The sequence below is a fragment of the Diabrotica undecimpunctata genome, chromosome 8, assembly GCF_040954645.1.
Source record: "Diabrotica undecimpunctata isolate CICGRU chromosome 8, icDiaUnde3, whole genome shotgun sequence".
NCBI classification, from domain to species: Eukaryota; Metazoa; Arthropoda; class Insecta; order Coleoptera; family Chrysomelidae; genus Diabrotica; species Diabrotica undecimpunctata.
The window spans coordinates 104,123,701-104,139,622 of record NC_092810.1 but is presented as its reverse complement, the minus strand read 5'-3'; the positions used below and the strand labels follow the sequence as shown (position 1 = coordinate 104,139,622).

The 15,922-nt window shown below is 32.8% G+C and overlaps 1 protein-coding gene across 1 annotated transcript in view; it reads left to right on the top strand.

Annotated features, from left to right (window-relative positions):
- The window catches only part of mub (poly(rC)-binding protein mub), a 413,814-nt gene that overhangs the window by 22,490 nt on the left and 375,402 nt on the right, over positions 1 to 15,922 (top strand). The window lies entirely within an intron of this gene.

Sequence of the window (15,922 nt, the reverse complement as noted above, 5' to 3'; positions counted from 1 at the left end):
TATGAACCCACATTTCCAATGCCATAATTTTGTTCATAATCGATACTTTAAGCGTCGACACTACTGCACTATACAAAAGTACGGACCAAACATAGCACTTAACCATTCTTTGTCTTAGTTCTAAACTGAGATGATTATTGCAAAGAAATTACTTCAATTTGATTAAAGTAGTTTTAGTCATTACTACTCTACTTTTTATTTCTTTATAATCAAATCTAATAAAACGTTAACGATACAACTAATAATAGAACTTTATTCGTCAAAATTATACCACTTGGATTTAAAAGCTCACTCAGAACTTTAAACATTCCTCCATATGATGAATTCCACTTGTTCTCAACTAAAACAGTACCTTTTTAAAAACTTTTTAACAGTAAAGCTAAATTCTTCTTTTTAATGTTCCGCTCCTATCGGAGATTGGAAATCATTCTGGTAATTATAATTTTGTTGGTTACGAGCCTGAATAGTTCAATTGAACTGCATCCAAACCATTCACGGAGATTGCGTAGCCACGTGATTTTACGTCTACCTACGCTTCTTCTGCCTTCGATTTTACCCTACATTATATTTCTTAGTAGTTCGTATTTTTCACTTCTCATGATGTGCTCCAAGTATTCCAATTTGCTGATTTTTATGGAATTTAACACTTCGCATTGTTTTCCTAGTTGTTCGAGAACTTGTTCATTTGTTTTGCGATCCATCCATGATATTTTAAAAATACGTCGGTAACACCACATTTCGAATGCTTCTAGGTTTTGAATGTTGGAGTTTTTAAGTGTCCAAGTTTCAACCCCATACAAAAGGGTAGAGAAAATATACCATCGAAGCATTCTTATGCGGAGTGAATATATTGATATCGCGATTACAAAAAAGTTTTCTCATTCTATTAAAAGTTGACCGTGCAATTTCAATTCGGAATCTTATTTCCTTTGTCTGATCAGTATCTTCTGTGATCCATGATCCAAGGTATTTGTACGAAGATATTTGTTCAATTTCTGTATTATATAGTACTAGCTTAACTTTGATGTTTTGTGCTTTTGTAAATATCATGAACTTGATTTTCTTCAAATTTATTTTTAGTCCATAATCGTTGCAATATATATTTAGTTGTTCAGCAAGGTGTTGCAGTTCTTCTAGTGTTCCTGCCAGAAGGACGGTGTCGTCAGCATATCTTATGTTATTAAGTGGCTCACCATTTATTATGAGGCCCTCACTGACTTCGGCAAGCGCTAATTCTGAGATGGCTTCACTGTATAAATTGAATAACAAGGGTGATAAAATACACCCTTGGCGGACCCCACGGCAAATTTGGATATCCTCGGTTAGTTCGTTTTCAACTTTCACTTTTGCTGTTTGGTTGCAATAGAGGTTACATATGATTCTAATGTCTCTACTGTCTACGTTTTTATTTAATAAAATTTCTTTAAGCCGATTATGCTGCACTCTGTCAAATGCATTCTCAAAATCAATGAAACAGGCATATACTTCCTGATTTATATCTAAGCATCTCTGCGAAAGAACACTTACTAGTGCATCTTGTGTTCCCAGTCCTTTCCTAAATCCCATTTGTGTATTACTTATGCCTTCATCTAATTTCTTATGTATTCTATTGTGAATTACTTTTAAAAACAATTTCAAGACATGACTCATTAAGGCTATGGTGCGATGTTCATTGCACTCCTTTGCATTGGCTTTTTTGGGTAGCAGTATGAATGTTGATTGGAGCCATTCTTTAGGTATTATACCTGTTCTATATATGGTATTGAATAGATCCAAAAGAAGATCAATAGATTCAGTATTCACAATTTTGAGTAATTCGATGAAAACTTCATCAGGCCCGGGAGATTTATTACATTTAGCTTGTTTCATTGCATATTCAATTTCGTCTCGTATAATGGCAGGCCCAGTATCATCCTTAAATTCTTTTGGTGCTTCTGTTCTCTCTTTGTTTTCAAAAAGTTGTGCTATATATTGTGTCCATCTCTGCATTTTTTTGTTTATATCTGTTATAAGTGCACCACTTTTATCTCATAGTTGCCTAGTTTAAAGTGTTTTTCTCATTCCTGTTAATTCTCTAATTCTCTAATAAAGCTAAATTAAAGGATCTTAAATCGAAGTTCATTCATTTAGCGATAAACTTTAATGAGCTGCTTCAAAAGATAACCCTGCTAACTCAATCTTCACTAATCTTTTCAGATGTTTCAAATCGAGTACTGATATTTATAAAAAGCGTTTAATAGAAAATTATAAAAAATACATTGTGTGTTCTGTGCCAATTATATCATATATTCCCACCTCTATATTACACATAAAAGTAAATGATTACGAGTAAAGCATTCTGGTAATAAATAAAATTCATACGTAGCATTTTCAAAAAGTTTACTAGCTAATAATTAAAATAGAATTTGGTTTCACTATATTTGAAGAACCCTTCGGCAACGTTACGCTCTGGTGTGTAAAATTAATCAAAAAGGCACAACTAACTGGCAACTAAATAGAGTCTGTAGAAAAAGTTTTCGAAAGTTGCAGAACAACATGGTAAAACACTTATCGTCAAAAAATACTTAACAAAACTTTTCTACTTTTATTTTCATATAATTAGAATTCTTGAGTTGCGTAATTTTTTATAGTTTTTCATGCAAATTGTACTGATTTTTTTTTCGAACGATATCTATCCCAGCTTTTTTGTGGCAGCAAGTCAGTTATTCGTGATAAACCACTCCATAGATTTTTTAAAATTGAGTTCTTATATTCTTAATTTAGTCAAGTGGCATCCTGAAGTTATGTATGGCTTGTTTAAAACATTAGAAAAACCTTAGAGTAGGGAATTTTACTCGTCAACATTTGACGAGTCAACTACTACAAAAGTCCAATCTCTCCATTTTGCTGAAAAATCTGAAAAAGATGAATAAAATTTACCATAAGGCACCACCCGTGACCAGCTTATATTGCTTCTAAATTATTATTAACAAAATATAGGTTGTTTCAGTTATGTATGTGTGTGTGTAGTGTGATCATTGCATCAGACAAAATCTATTTATTTTTATCATTTATGTTGTCTATTTTTTTAAACTATACCACTATGTTTGCATTTCTGATTAAATTTATGATGGGATCAAGTACCATCTGAAGAAGACAAGAAAGATGACTTAGGGTCAATGAAAACTCATTCTGAATTAGTTCTTGATACAAAGTTAAAGATAACTTAGAGTTTAAAAAACATTTAAGGAATATATGATTTATATCATCAATGGATACGTTGTCACAAATACAGACAGAAGAGTTAAGTATTGCACTTTTATATAACTGTAATGAAAAGCGATCATGGTTTAATAATAAACGAGACGATACTGAAATTTGTGCTCTATTATAATAATAGTTGAAATGCGAAATGTTTTTTGAAAGTGTAGGGTGAATGCTAAAATAATGATTTGTAGATTTATTTGCAATCATTGTAGATTTTTTTGTAATCAGCTTCATATTTCCAACTAATTTTAGGTTTGAGAGCATTAATCAAATATTTTAAATTAAATAGTTATTTCAGTTCTAAGATAATAGATAAGGGTGTAAGAGATTAAAATAATAACGCCCATACTGCTAGAGGCCTTCTATTGAAGCTAAATCCTGAGATGTATTGCTGAAGATTAGAGTCATGTAGTTGTTGTGTTTAGGATAATTTAATTGATACATTTAATTCTTTTGAGAAGACTTAAAAAAATAAACAGGCTAAAAAGCTTCCAAATCTTTAAATACGATTATCACCAGGTGACGGATATAACATTTGGAAAAAATGCTAAAGTCCATCCTCGAGGGTGCTTTAAAAGTCCATCAACGGGAAGAACCCAACGAAATGTGGTACAGGCCGATGTGTTTGGGTCTGACATTAAGTCATCCATCTAATGTTATAATATATATATTTCCATATTGTACCACTTTCATATTTATTTTATTTCCATTTATATTTCATTATTTGAGTATTTAATTCACATTTATTATCCAGATTTAGCCATACGGCTCACACTCCCTCTAAGGGGGAAATTCACTCATTCCAGATACCTACAGTATCAAAAAGGATTGAGCTCTGGTATGACTCTTTTCGTGTTATCGAGTCCTAGGTGACTTAATACGTCAATCAGTTGTCTGGGGGTGTCGCATATTTATCTGTTTTGGAAACAATGATATCGACACCCCTATCAAACAAGGTTGTAACTCAGTTTTAGCGATTTTACAAGAGAGGCAAAAAACGAAAAGATGTATTTTTAAAAATTTATAGCGAAATGAGTAAACCCTTTTACAGTAATACGAGATCATATTTAAAAAATAATGAGGAATTACTTTGAGATGTTTGTTTTGTAATTTTATTAACTATTGAAAATCTTGAGTTTGATTGAGATACAACCTTGAGATTAAATATGACTCTTCGTAGAAAAAGGTTGTAATTCGCTTAACAACCATTTTACACTCTCCGTGTTAATTATTTTTTTCGTTTTACCATTAAAACGTTGTATGTTTTAAGTTATTGGCCATCATAATAAGAGAAAATTAGTTTTTATGGTATATTTAAATCAAATATCAACTCTTAGTTTTCACAATTTTAATTTGAATTTATAAATTTTATAAAAACAACAATATTCTACCACTACGAACAAAATAATCACTATAAACAAAATAAAATAATTCTCTCAAATTTTTATTCGGAGTCTGATAGTTGAATATTTTGTAACGGTGATATATTTCGGGTAAGACATTTGACTTACAAAGGCTGTCAAAATCTTTATATTTGTCTTTCGATATGGCCAGAGAATTAGAATATACGGGAGGTATAGGTGATACGCTCATTCTTATCTTTTGTTGACCTCCTAACTGAAGAACGTTGAGTTATAGACATTTGTTCTAAATGACCGTAGTAATTATTTTCGGAAAGAACGTCGAAAGAACGTGAATTATCTTCGCATTTTCATTGCGGATTTGTAAATATTTAATTTCAGACCATTTTACTTTATTGTTTTTAATATCTAGTTCAAAATTAATATGGGAGTCCTTAAATAGTTTAAAATTTAATATTTGTTTTTGATTTATTTCTGTTTTATTTCAATAAACAAATATACAGCACTACTACTTTCGTTAGCACCTTTCCGGCCAACAGTCTCATCCCAGACATAGCAATGTCCTTCATTGTCTCCTAAATCAAAGACTGTAAAATTGTAGACATTGAGTTTTCGCTTATAGTATGATGCAGGAACTTCTGACATTGTAAACTTTCCCTTTGTTCAATCAAAGCTCTTTTATAAATATCGCATGTTGCGCATAGATCTTTCTTGAGTTTAAAGAAATCTATGTTAAATTCATTGTAGAATACTTCCCGATATTGTATCTCGATGGCTTGTATCTCTGGTGCACATTCATCATCACGTAACCACTCTTTATAAAGTTGATATAATTTTGGAAACGTTAAAGATTCGTCAAAATATTGTACCGCTACGAGCCCTCACGTAATGTGACTCTACAACTGGTATTTGAGCAATATGTGTTTTCACACTTTGTTTAATAACCTCAGGTACTTTGTTTGGGCAGTTTTCGTAACGATCTCGTTGATCGGCTAGTGAAACACAATCAGTTACTTCCATATCAATCTTAATATAAATAGTGTTAACCCACTTATCTGTAATATCTAGAGTATCAAAAAACATTCTTTTGCATAACTGAATTTTATCACCGTTTACCATAAATGAATATTTATATATACTGCTTGTTTTTTAGGTAGTTTTTCAACACAGTTAGTTATAAAGTGTACTTGATGATCATGATTCCCAAGTGCCCAAAATTGGGAAAAAATCTGGGTTCTCATTTCTAAAGATAACTTTTGAATACATTTTTTGGAACAATTCTGTGTACACCCTTGTTTCATTTGCCTTTCTCTAATTTTTTGACCTCATTGATTCGTGAATGCCAATCCTATTTTTTTTCTTTTATTCAAGTTGCATTTCCTATTGTTGATATTGCGTGTCCTCTTACGATTAGAAGTACATTTTCCCGGCATGTCTCGTTTCTTTTTCTTGTGTGAATTTTGTTTTATATCAGTATCACTATAATATTGGTTTTTTATATTTAGGTTTGTTTTTGGTTCAACCTCATCTATTTCTTGTAGATTTTTTTCTTTTGGTCCGTTCGAATAGCTACTACCTACAACAAAATTATTTTTTGTATATCTACCTGAAGACCACATAATAACAATAGAAACAGAAATGAACAATTCGTAACAAAAGGAAATTATGGTCGTCTATTAACAAGAAAAAAGTAAATAGCAACGGATATTCTAAAAACTGACATCTTACCTTCAGAATTGGAAGGTACATATTCAGAGACATTAGCAGAGAAAGGCTCTCTGTGACCACTAGACTCTACATCACTACCATTCGGGTCTAGAAATTTGCTACAACCAGGCCGTAACTTTCTTTTAAATTCGAATAATTGCCATGTTGAATAAGTATTTCATCGGATGATACATATGATGTATTTGCACATAAAGGGTTTTCTGTGACATCAAAATCTTTTTCAACAATGTTTAACAGTTTTCATTTTGAAAATATATTGAAACACTTGTATAGTCAAAAATATCAACTAAATTAAATAATGTACGAGTTAAATTCACGTAAATGGGATATACTGTAACTAGTCGAACACAAACAAAGCAGCAACTCATATAGCATATGGGATTCCCCGGTAAACTATTCATACAACAAAATTGAATTAGAAGATACACCGTATGTTTGATAACTTTACAAATTAAACATACGTGCAACAAAGCTGTAACTTCTCTTTAACAACCTTATTAATCGTCAAATATATAGAAACTAAAAATTTGACATAGGGAGTAACAGTGTTACTGCCTTTTTTACGCTAAACTGACACACGTAACTTAAAGTACAACTTTTTTCAACGGAGTGTTAGCGAAACTATTGAGAATTAAGCTGTGTGGTTTATATTGACGTATGCGCAATTTTTCACTGAATTCGCCTGTATTTAAATGTGAAAATAGATCTAACTTGAGTTACAACTTTGTTCGATGGGGGTGTCGATATTAGATAGGCATTTTCAGTTCAAACGCCAATAGCAAGTTTTAACATTGTCAAGAGGTAGATCGATGCTCGCCGAAATGCATATTAGTTCCATTCTAATAACATACGGTGGCAAGATTCATGTTGATCCATAGCATACGCTAATGAATTTTCTGCTATGGTAAGACGTAATCATGAAATGAAATCATATGCTCACCAATGATATAAATGTAAGTTTTAAAATGCTTCGAATAAGTAATGAGTATACGGGAAACCGGGTGTTAATAAAATGATGCTGTTAAGGATGTACAAAGAAACCGAGCCTAATATTGCCATTAAAGATTTTCACCCGAATTATACCACGGGGTCACTGTAGACCTCATCTTCTTCTTCAAGTGCCATCTCCGCGGCGGAGGTCGGCAATCATCATAGCTATTCGGACTTTTGAGACGGCTGCTCTGAAAAGTTCATTCGATGTACATCCGTACCACTCTCTCAGGATGCGCAGCCATACACATTCTACGCCTCTCTATGCTTCTCTTTCCTTGGATCTTTCCCTGTATAATTAGATGGAGCAAGGTGTATTTCTCTCCACTTGTAATATGTCCTAGATATTCTAATTTTCTTGTTTTTATTGTATTTAAAATTTCCAATTCTTTGTTCATCCTTCCCAGAACCTCTTTGTTTTTGACGTGTTCTGTCCATGATATTTTCAGAATTCTTCTGTACACCCACAGCTCGAATGATTCCAGTTTTTTCATTGATGTCGCATTCAAGGTCCAGGATTCCATTTCATAAAATAAAGTCGAAAAAACATAGCACCTCGCCAACCTAACTCTTAGTTCCAGTTCTCATTTTGTTGAAATTTGCTCTAGCCTTTTCTATTCTTATTTTGATCTTGTGACTGTAATCATTTGTGGAGTTAATCATTGTTCCTAGGTATGCATATTTGTCCACTTGTTCGACGTTGGTTCCGTTTATTAGAAGATTCTCGTTATTTCTTTGAGTTTTCGATATTCTCATAAACTTCGTCTTCTTAACATTCATTGTTAGACCATACTCTTTTCCATACTCTGCTATTCTGGTCACCAGTCTCTGAAGATCTTCAATGTTTTCGGCTAAGATCACAGTGTCGTCCGCATATCTAATGTTGTTAATGGGAACTCCATTTACCTTTATTCCAGCTGTTTCACCCTCAAGAGCTTTTTTCAGGACCTCTTCGGAGTAGGCATTAAAAAGAATTGGCGACAATACGCATCCCTGTCTCACTCCACATCTAATTTCAATTTCTTCTGACAGCTGTTAGTTAACACGTACTTTTGCTCGCTGTTTATAATATAAATTTGATATGATCCTGAGGTCGTTGTAGTCAATCTTCTTTGATTTCAGGACATTCATTAATTGTTTATGTCGTACTTTATCGAATGCTTTATTATAGTCAATAAACATGCGTATATATCTTGATTGACGTCCAGGCATCTTTGTATTAGTATATTAAGTGAAAAAAGAGCTTTACGTGTTCCTAGGCCCTTGCCAAAACCAAATTGTGTATCATTAACGTCTATGTCCAGTTTGTGATATATTCGGTTATGGAGTTTAAGTAGTAACTTTAGCATATGAGACATTAAGCTAATGGTGCGGTAATCGCTGCATTTTCTTGCGTTTTTCTTTTTAGGGAGACGAATAAAAAAAAATGTTAACCACTCTTTGGGTAATACGCCTGAACTATAAATTTGGTTCAAGAGTGTCACTAAAACATCAATGTGCTTCTCATCTAGAATTTTTAGGATTTCTATAGGAAGCATATCAGGTCCAGAGCTTTTCCCACTCTTCATTGTTTTTAATGCGTGTAATATTTCTTCTTTTGTAATATATGGACCTATTTCTTCTGACGTAAGTTCTATGTGCTCCAGATCTCCTCTTTCATCATCGAAAAATTCGTCGATATATTCTGCCCATCTTTGTTTTTTCTCGTCCGTATGTGTTATAGCAGTCCCGTGTCTATCAAGAATTGCGCAAGTTGGATTTTGTTTTCTTAGTCCTGTCAGTTCTTTGACTTTCTTGTGTAGGTTAAACAGATCATATTTGTTTTGAAGGTCTTCGTTCTCTTTGCATTGCTCTTCAAAGTATTTTTCTTTTGCCTGCTTTATCGTCTTCCTGATCTCGTGGTTTATCTCTCTGTATTTATTGTTATCCTTGTTTTTAAATTGTCTCCGTTGTTCCATCATATTGAGTATCTCGTCATTCATCCATTCCTCTTTTCTCCTTGCGGAAGTCTTTAGTATTTCTTTACAGGGTTCCAGTAGAAAATCTTTTAGTCGATTACAGTACTCGTCAATATCATTGGTGTTTATGTTCAATTTGTTGCAGTTCACATGCAGTTCATGTTGGAGGCATTCTTTTACTTTAGGTTCTTTAAGTTTTCTTGTGTCTATTGTAGGGATTCTTTGATGTCTTTTAATATGTTTAAGGGTGAGTGTAATCTTCGCTATAAGTGGATTGTGATTTGAGGCCACGTCTGATCCAGGATATGCTTTCACGGCTTTAACAGCATTACGGTATCTTTCATTGATCATAATGTAGTCTATCTAGTTCCTGACTACTTTCTCCGATGTATGTGCGGGCGACCGCCATGTATACAGTCGTCTGTTTGGTAACATGAAAAATGTGTTTGTAATAATAAAGTTCTGCTCTTGACAGAATTGTAACAGACGGTCTCCTCTCTCGTTTCGATTTTTCAGACCATAGTTTCCTATACACTTTTCGATTTGTCCCTTTCCAATCTTTGCATTGAGATCATCTAGAACTATCGTGATTTCTCTTGTTTTCGTTAGTCTAAGTGCCTCTTCGATATCTCGGTAAAATAATTCTACTTCTTCTTCGTCGGCATTTGCCGTAGGAGCATAAACTTGTATCAAATTCAGTTTGGCATGAGATGTCACTAACTTCAGTACCATTACTCTTTCTGAGGTAGGGAAATAGCATTCCACCGCTCTATTAGATTTTTTATTAACTATTATTGCCACGCCGTATCTGTGTTGGTTATTCTCGCTACCGGAATAATATATTGTGGCTTCGTCTGTTGAAAAACAACCTGAGTTGGGCCACCTAGCTTCACTGATACCCAGTACATCGATATTCAACCTGTTCATTTCTTGAATAACGTTGTGCATTTTACCAGACCTCATGCGTAACTTGAAACTGTTTTTCTTGAAATTAATTTACTTATAATTCTGAAAAAATTTGATTTTTCCTAATGTGTTGTTTTCTATGTTAAGCTGGAGCACATTTTTTATAGTTTTATATTAATATCATGGGGTTACCAGTGACCCTAATTATTATATACTATTTAGGCATGTCTTTCCATGTCTGTTGTTTATTTTGATATTTTATTATTGTTTAAACGTTTATTGAGAGTGAAGTGTTCTGTAACCTATTCTCTGCTAGTAAGGTGCTTCCCCGATTTCCGTGCGTATCGCAGAAAAACAGGTGTTATTTTACTGGGAATTACTCACTTTCCTACTTCTCTCTGCCTGTCTTGTGCTTCCCCTAGTTATATCTAAGTATTGAAAGTTCTGCGTTTGGACAGTTCGTACTAAGTTTTCTCATTCGTTTATTGATTATGGTAGGAAGAAATTTGGTTTACTTAGGTGATGAAGGTACGGAAAATATTTGGCTGCAATAGTGCAGCATATTAAGTATAGCAACAAATTAAATTCATTTGAAATGTGGATGTACCACCAAATGCTAAGAATAAGCTGGACCAGCAGAACTACGAATGAAGAAGTACTGAGAGCAATGAACACACTCCCTCATCTGGTCAATACTATCAAAATTAGAAAGACGTCATTTCTAGGACACATAATGCGCCATAGGGAATTTGAGCAGCTCCAGGTAATATTAGAAGGCAAGATTGAAGGTTAAAGGGGCATAGGACGAAAGAAAAAATCTTGGCTACGAAACATCAGAGATTGGACTCACGCAAGAGGAAATGAATTAATTCATTAAGCTCAGAACAGAGAGAAATTTGCCATATTGATCGCCAACCTCAACAGAGCAGGCACTTAGGAGGAGGAGTGCAGCATTGGTGTTTGGAAGAATATGATAGTGATCTTGAAGTTGACTAGGGTGATACTGTTTATTCAAAAGATAGTAATAAAGAGGATTTAACTGATATTCACGCAAAATATGACTCCAAAATTATATCTGACGCAGAATCTATATCTAGTGATAATGACTACCAACAAAATAATTTTTACATATAAGTTACTATTCATATTTTCAATAGCAAGATATAAAATATTTATATTGTACTGCAGGTCGCAAAATAAACTTGAAAAATGATACTTTAAGCTACAAATACAAAGACCATGTCGCCAAACACAACGAAATGTTTTGCATTAAGAAAAACATTTCGACAAGACATGCTAAACAAAACGTTGACATAATTTCCAGTAGTTTTGCCTATTTTTGAGAGATAATATTGTAAACCACATATTTTAATTGACTAATGCAGAAGGTAGGAAGGATTAGAATTTTTTTAAATTATGATTATCCACATTACAAGATTCATACATACCCTACGAAAATTTTACCGTCAATGAGCAGCTGCTTACTTTCCGTAGTAGCTGCCCATTCAAGCAAAATAAACATTCAGAACCAGGGAAGTGTGTGATAAGATCTGGGCAGCATGCGACAGTCAAACTTCATATGTGTAGGTACAAATGCCAAATATCTAGTGGTAAAACCAGAAAAGTATTTCATATCACTAACTCGGCGAGTTAGGTGTTGTTAGATGTTACATGTTAACAATCTCCAAAATAATCACTTTGAGTGATTTCTTATGACTCGAACATATACAATAATTATTAATATAATTATCTAATTGTTGTTGATATAATTACAAAACTTTCAGTTTGGCTAATGTATTAAGTACACCGTCAAAAAATAATTGACAGCACACACAATTACAAACCTGTTACTTTTAACAAAAATGTTTTAAAAGAATCTTATTAATATACAGGGTGTTTCAAAAAAAGGTCTTTCAGAAAAAGGTGTTTTAACCCCGTCTCTAAGGTAGGTAAAAAACTGAAAAATAATTGGAGTTTGCTTAGTAAAAAATTTTTGTAACGCCATCCGCTTTCAAGATACAGGGGGTTGAAGAAAAAAAAATTTAGGCATTTTTTACGATTTTGCCGAAACTACTGGCAACATTGTAATGAAATTTTATACGAATATGTTTTGGAAGCTGATACAACCCATGAATTTGTTTTTATATCTGATTCTCATAGAGGGCGCTAGTTACACGGATCGTACTAAGTATTAGTCAATATAACTTTTTTAAGAGTTTAATTATTAATCAAAATTTTAAGTAAACTTAAACATCATTCAATTTTACACGAAAAAGTACTCATGATAAAACTCGATACTGTGTACCGTTTTCGGATTATTTTGATTTGAAAATTATGAAGTAATAATGGATGCTGGTATAAAATAGTTAGTAATTAAACAAAACTCACAAGAAGATAATTAAATTAATGACTAAGAACATAAAATAAAATTCAATTACAGTAAGTGTTCAAAATGCCCTCCGTTTTCGCGAATACACAAGTCTATTCTTTTTTCTAAAGATTCCATTAACCTTCTAAACGGTAGGGAATCAGCTATGATGTCATTAAATTGACGTTGAATTCTTTCTTCCAATTCTTGGCGTGAATTTACCTCTGTAGCATAGACTTTTTCCTTAATATACGACCAAAGGGTTAAAATCGCATGACCGAGGAGGCCAATGAATCGGAGCTTCTGCACCTCTACCAATCCATCGATTCGGAAAATGATTACTCAACCAATTACGACACCTTCTATCAAAGTGTGGTGGAGCTCCATCGTGCATAAAAAATAAAGATCTTCGCTCGTTTAGCGTTAAATCTTCTAATATCTCGAATAAGGAATTGTTTAAAAAATCAAGATACATATCACCATTTAAATTTCCAGGTAAAATATGATGACCTATTAATTTGTTACCTAAAGTTGCTGCCCAAAACATTAACTTTAAATGAGTGTTGGTAATATGATATCCTTTTGACTCGTGGATTCTCATCACACCAGTAATGTGCATTATGGGAGTTAAACATACCTTGTCGCGTAAAGGTGACCTCGTCCGTAAAAAGAATGCATTTTAAAAAATATGGATTGTGGGCTGTCCTTTGTTGCAATGTTTCACAAAAATCCACTCTAACCGGTAGATCATCTGGCAAGAGCTCTTGGACTTGTCTGTAATGATAAGGATGTAATTGCTGTTCTTTCAGTATCCGCCAAGTACTTGAAGAAGAAGTATTTGTTTGTCTTGCTATATTCCTTACGCTAACTGTTAGATCTTGATCAAGTATATTTAAAATATTATTTTCTTTATTAATTGTTCTTGTTGTTCTTGGTCTACCAGAATTTATTTTATTTGGTCTCACATTCCCAGTTTCTCGAAAACGTCGTTCAACGGCTCTAAATGTTTTTTTACTTGGTAAGTTTCTTCTAGGAAACTTTTCTGCATAACGTGTCACAGCTGCACTAGAACATCCTAAAAATTCGCCTAAGGCTATTAACATATCAGTGTATTCAACATTTGAGTACATTTTGATTTGATTTTACAAATAACAAGGTTTCAAAACTGTAATTATTGTTGATTTATCGTCATAACAATCAATAAATGTCAGATTTCCATGGCACACTTGGAGAAAATAGAGGTATACCTATTAGAACTTTATCATTACTACCAGCATCAATTATTACTTCATAGTTTTAAAATCAAAATATTCCGAAAACGGTACACAGTATCGAGTTTTACCAAGAGTACCTTTTTCGTGTAAAATTAAATGATGTTTAAGTTTACTTAAAATTTTGATTAGTAATTATACTCTTAAAAAAGTTATATTGACTAATACTTAGTACGATCCGTGTAACTAGCGCCCTCTATGAGAATCAGATGTAAAAACAAATTCATGGAATGTATCAGCTTCCAAAACATATTCGTATAAAATGTCATTACAATGTTGCCAGTAGTTTCGACAAAATCGTAAAAAATGCGTAATTTTTTTTTCTTCAACGCCCTGTATCTTGAAAACGGATGGCGTTACCAAAATTTTTTACTGAGCAAACCCCAATTATTTTTCAGTTTTTTACCTACCCTAGAGACGGGGTTACCTTTTTTGAAACACCCTGTATTAATTACTTGAAATAACACACACAATTTATATAAATTAAATGTATTCCTTAAAACATTACTTTACTGAAGGTAGATTTAGAGTAAAATACTGGATTACGCATGTGAATTATCATTTATGTTATATTTTCTCTGATAAAACAGACTTTGCCGTTTGAAACTCTGAAGTTTTAAAGACGGTTTTGAATATGTCATTGTAGGAAGTATCTTTTACATGCTTTCTCAGTACTTAACAAAATTAAACGTAACTTAATACAACCGCTTTTATTACTTCTACCCTCGTTTATAGGGGAGGCTATACAAAACGACGCATGAATGTTATGAAAAGAAATAACATCCATATAAAATGTAATGATATATGCTTACAGTTCATGTCATTATATTGACAGATAATTCTAAGAAGTACACAGTTAAATACAAAAATCAACTCTGAGTGTTTACTAATTAATTATTATACTAATGTTTGTATTTTGAGAACGATTTCCGAAGTGGAAATTTAAACATTAATAAACTTACTTTAACCTTTAATTGTGGCTTATTCCCATTTAAATAGTAATTACTTTAAAATGCCGCAGGAACATAGCTTGAGAACAATATCTGATGATCTTATACATCTGAAAGTTTAATAAACCTTATGAGCTATGGTAATCACGAGTTAGAGAAAAGTATCACTAGTAATGGAATTGCCGATAAAGGAATGAAGAAAAGCTTGATAATAGTTGTAAGAACGATTGGTGAGATAATATTAGGTAAAAAATAGTATAATAATTAAGAGAAAAAACAGCTGTTGTCTACAGTAGGTAATACTCTCTGGTATCTAGATCCCCAAAATATGTTAGTGTACTGTTTTGGTAAGTTCGTCGTCACCGTATTTAAAAGTGGTCTGATATGTACTTAGACTACAAAAGAGAAAAGAAAACTTTGGAAAACTAGCGATTTATTTCTCAACTTAGTCTCCTTTTAGCTCGATACACTTGATCCAGCGATACTTCTTTAACCCGTCTGAAAAATACGTTTTCAGTGCTTGTTTATATGCCAACTTTTTTATGTAATATGACTTGTAGAAGGTTATAATTTTCTGGACATCTAATCGTATGTCCAAAATATTCTAGCTTTCGAATCATTATTGTTTTAGTTACTTTTGTTTTCTTTATCATTTATTGTAAAACTACTTCATATCTTGTTCGATCAACACAGCTTATTCGCAATATTATTTAGTAGATCCACTTTCCATAGGATTGCAATGTTTTGATTCAGAGTCTCCGTTAGAGCGTCCAAACAATCGGGAGTATGTGTAGCAGCATACTAAATTGTTTTATTTACAAAAGTAAATCAGAGAATTTTCTTTACAAAGGCGTCTCTCGGTTTTTTCAACACATATTTTTTTGTCGAACTCATTCTTTATTCATTAACATTTACGCTTAAATTTTTAAAGGTTTACACGACAACCATTTTGGTCTTAAAAATATTAAGTTTTAGCCAATATTCTTTGCATGTTTTGGTCACACTGGTTAAGAAAACTTGCGTTTTCTTTTTGGAAATAATTAGTACCATGTCTGCGTATCTTAGATTTTTGACGTCAGTTGACGTCAGATTTTTGTGGTCATCCAAAAATCTTAATATTCGCAATGCTTGACACAGAGAAAAG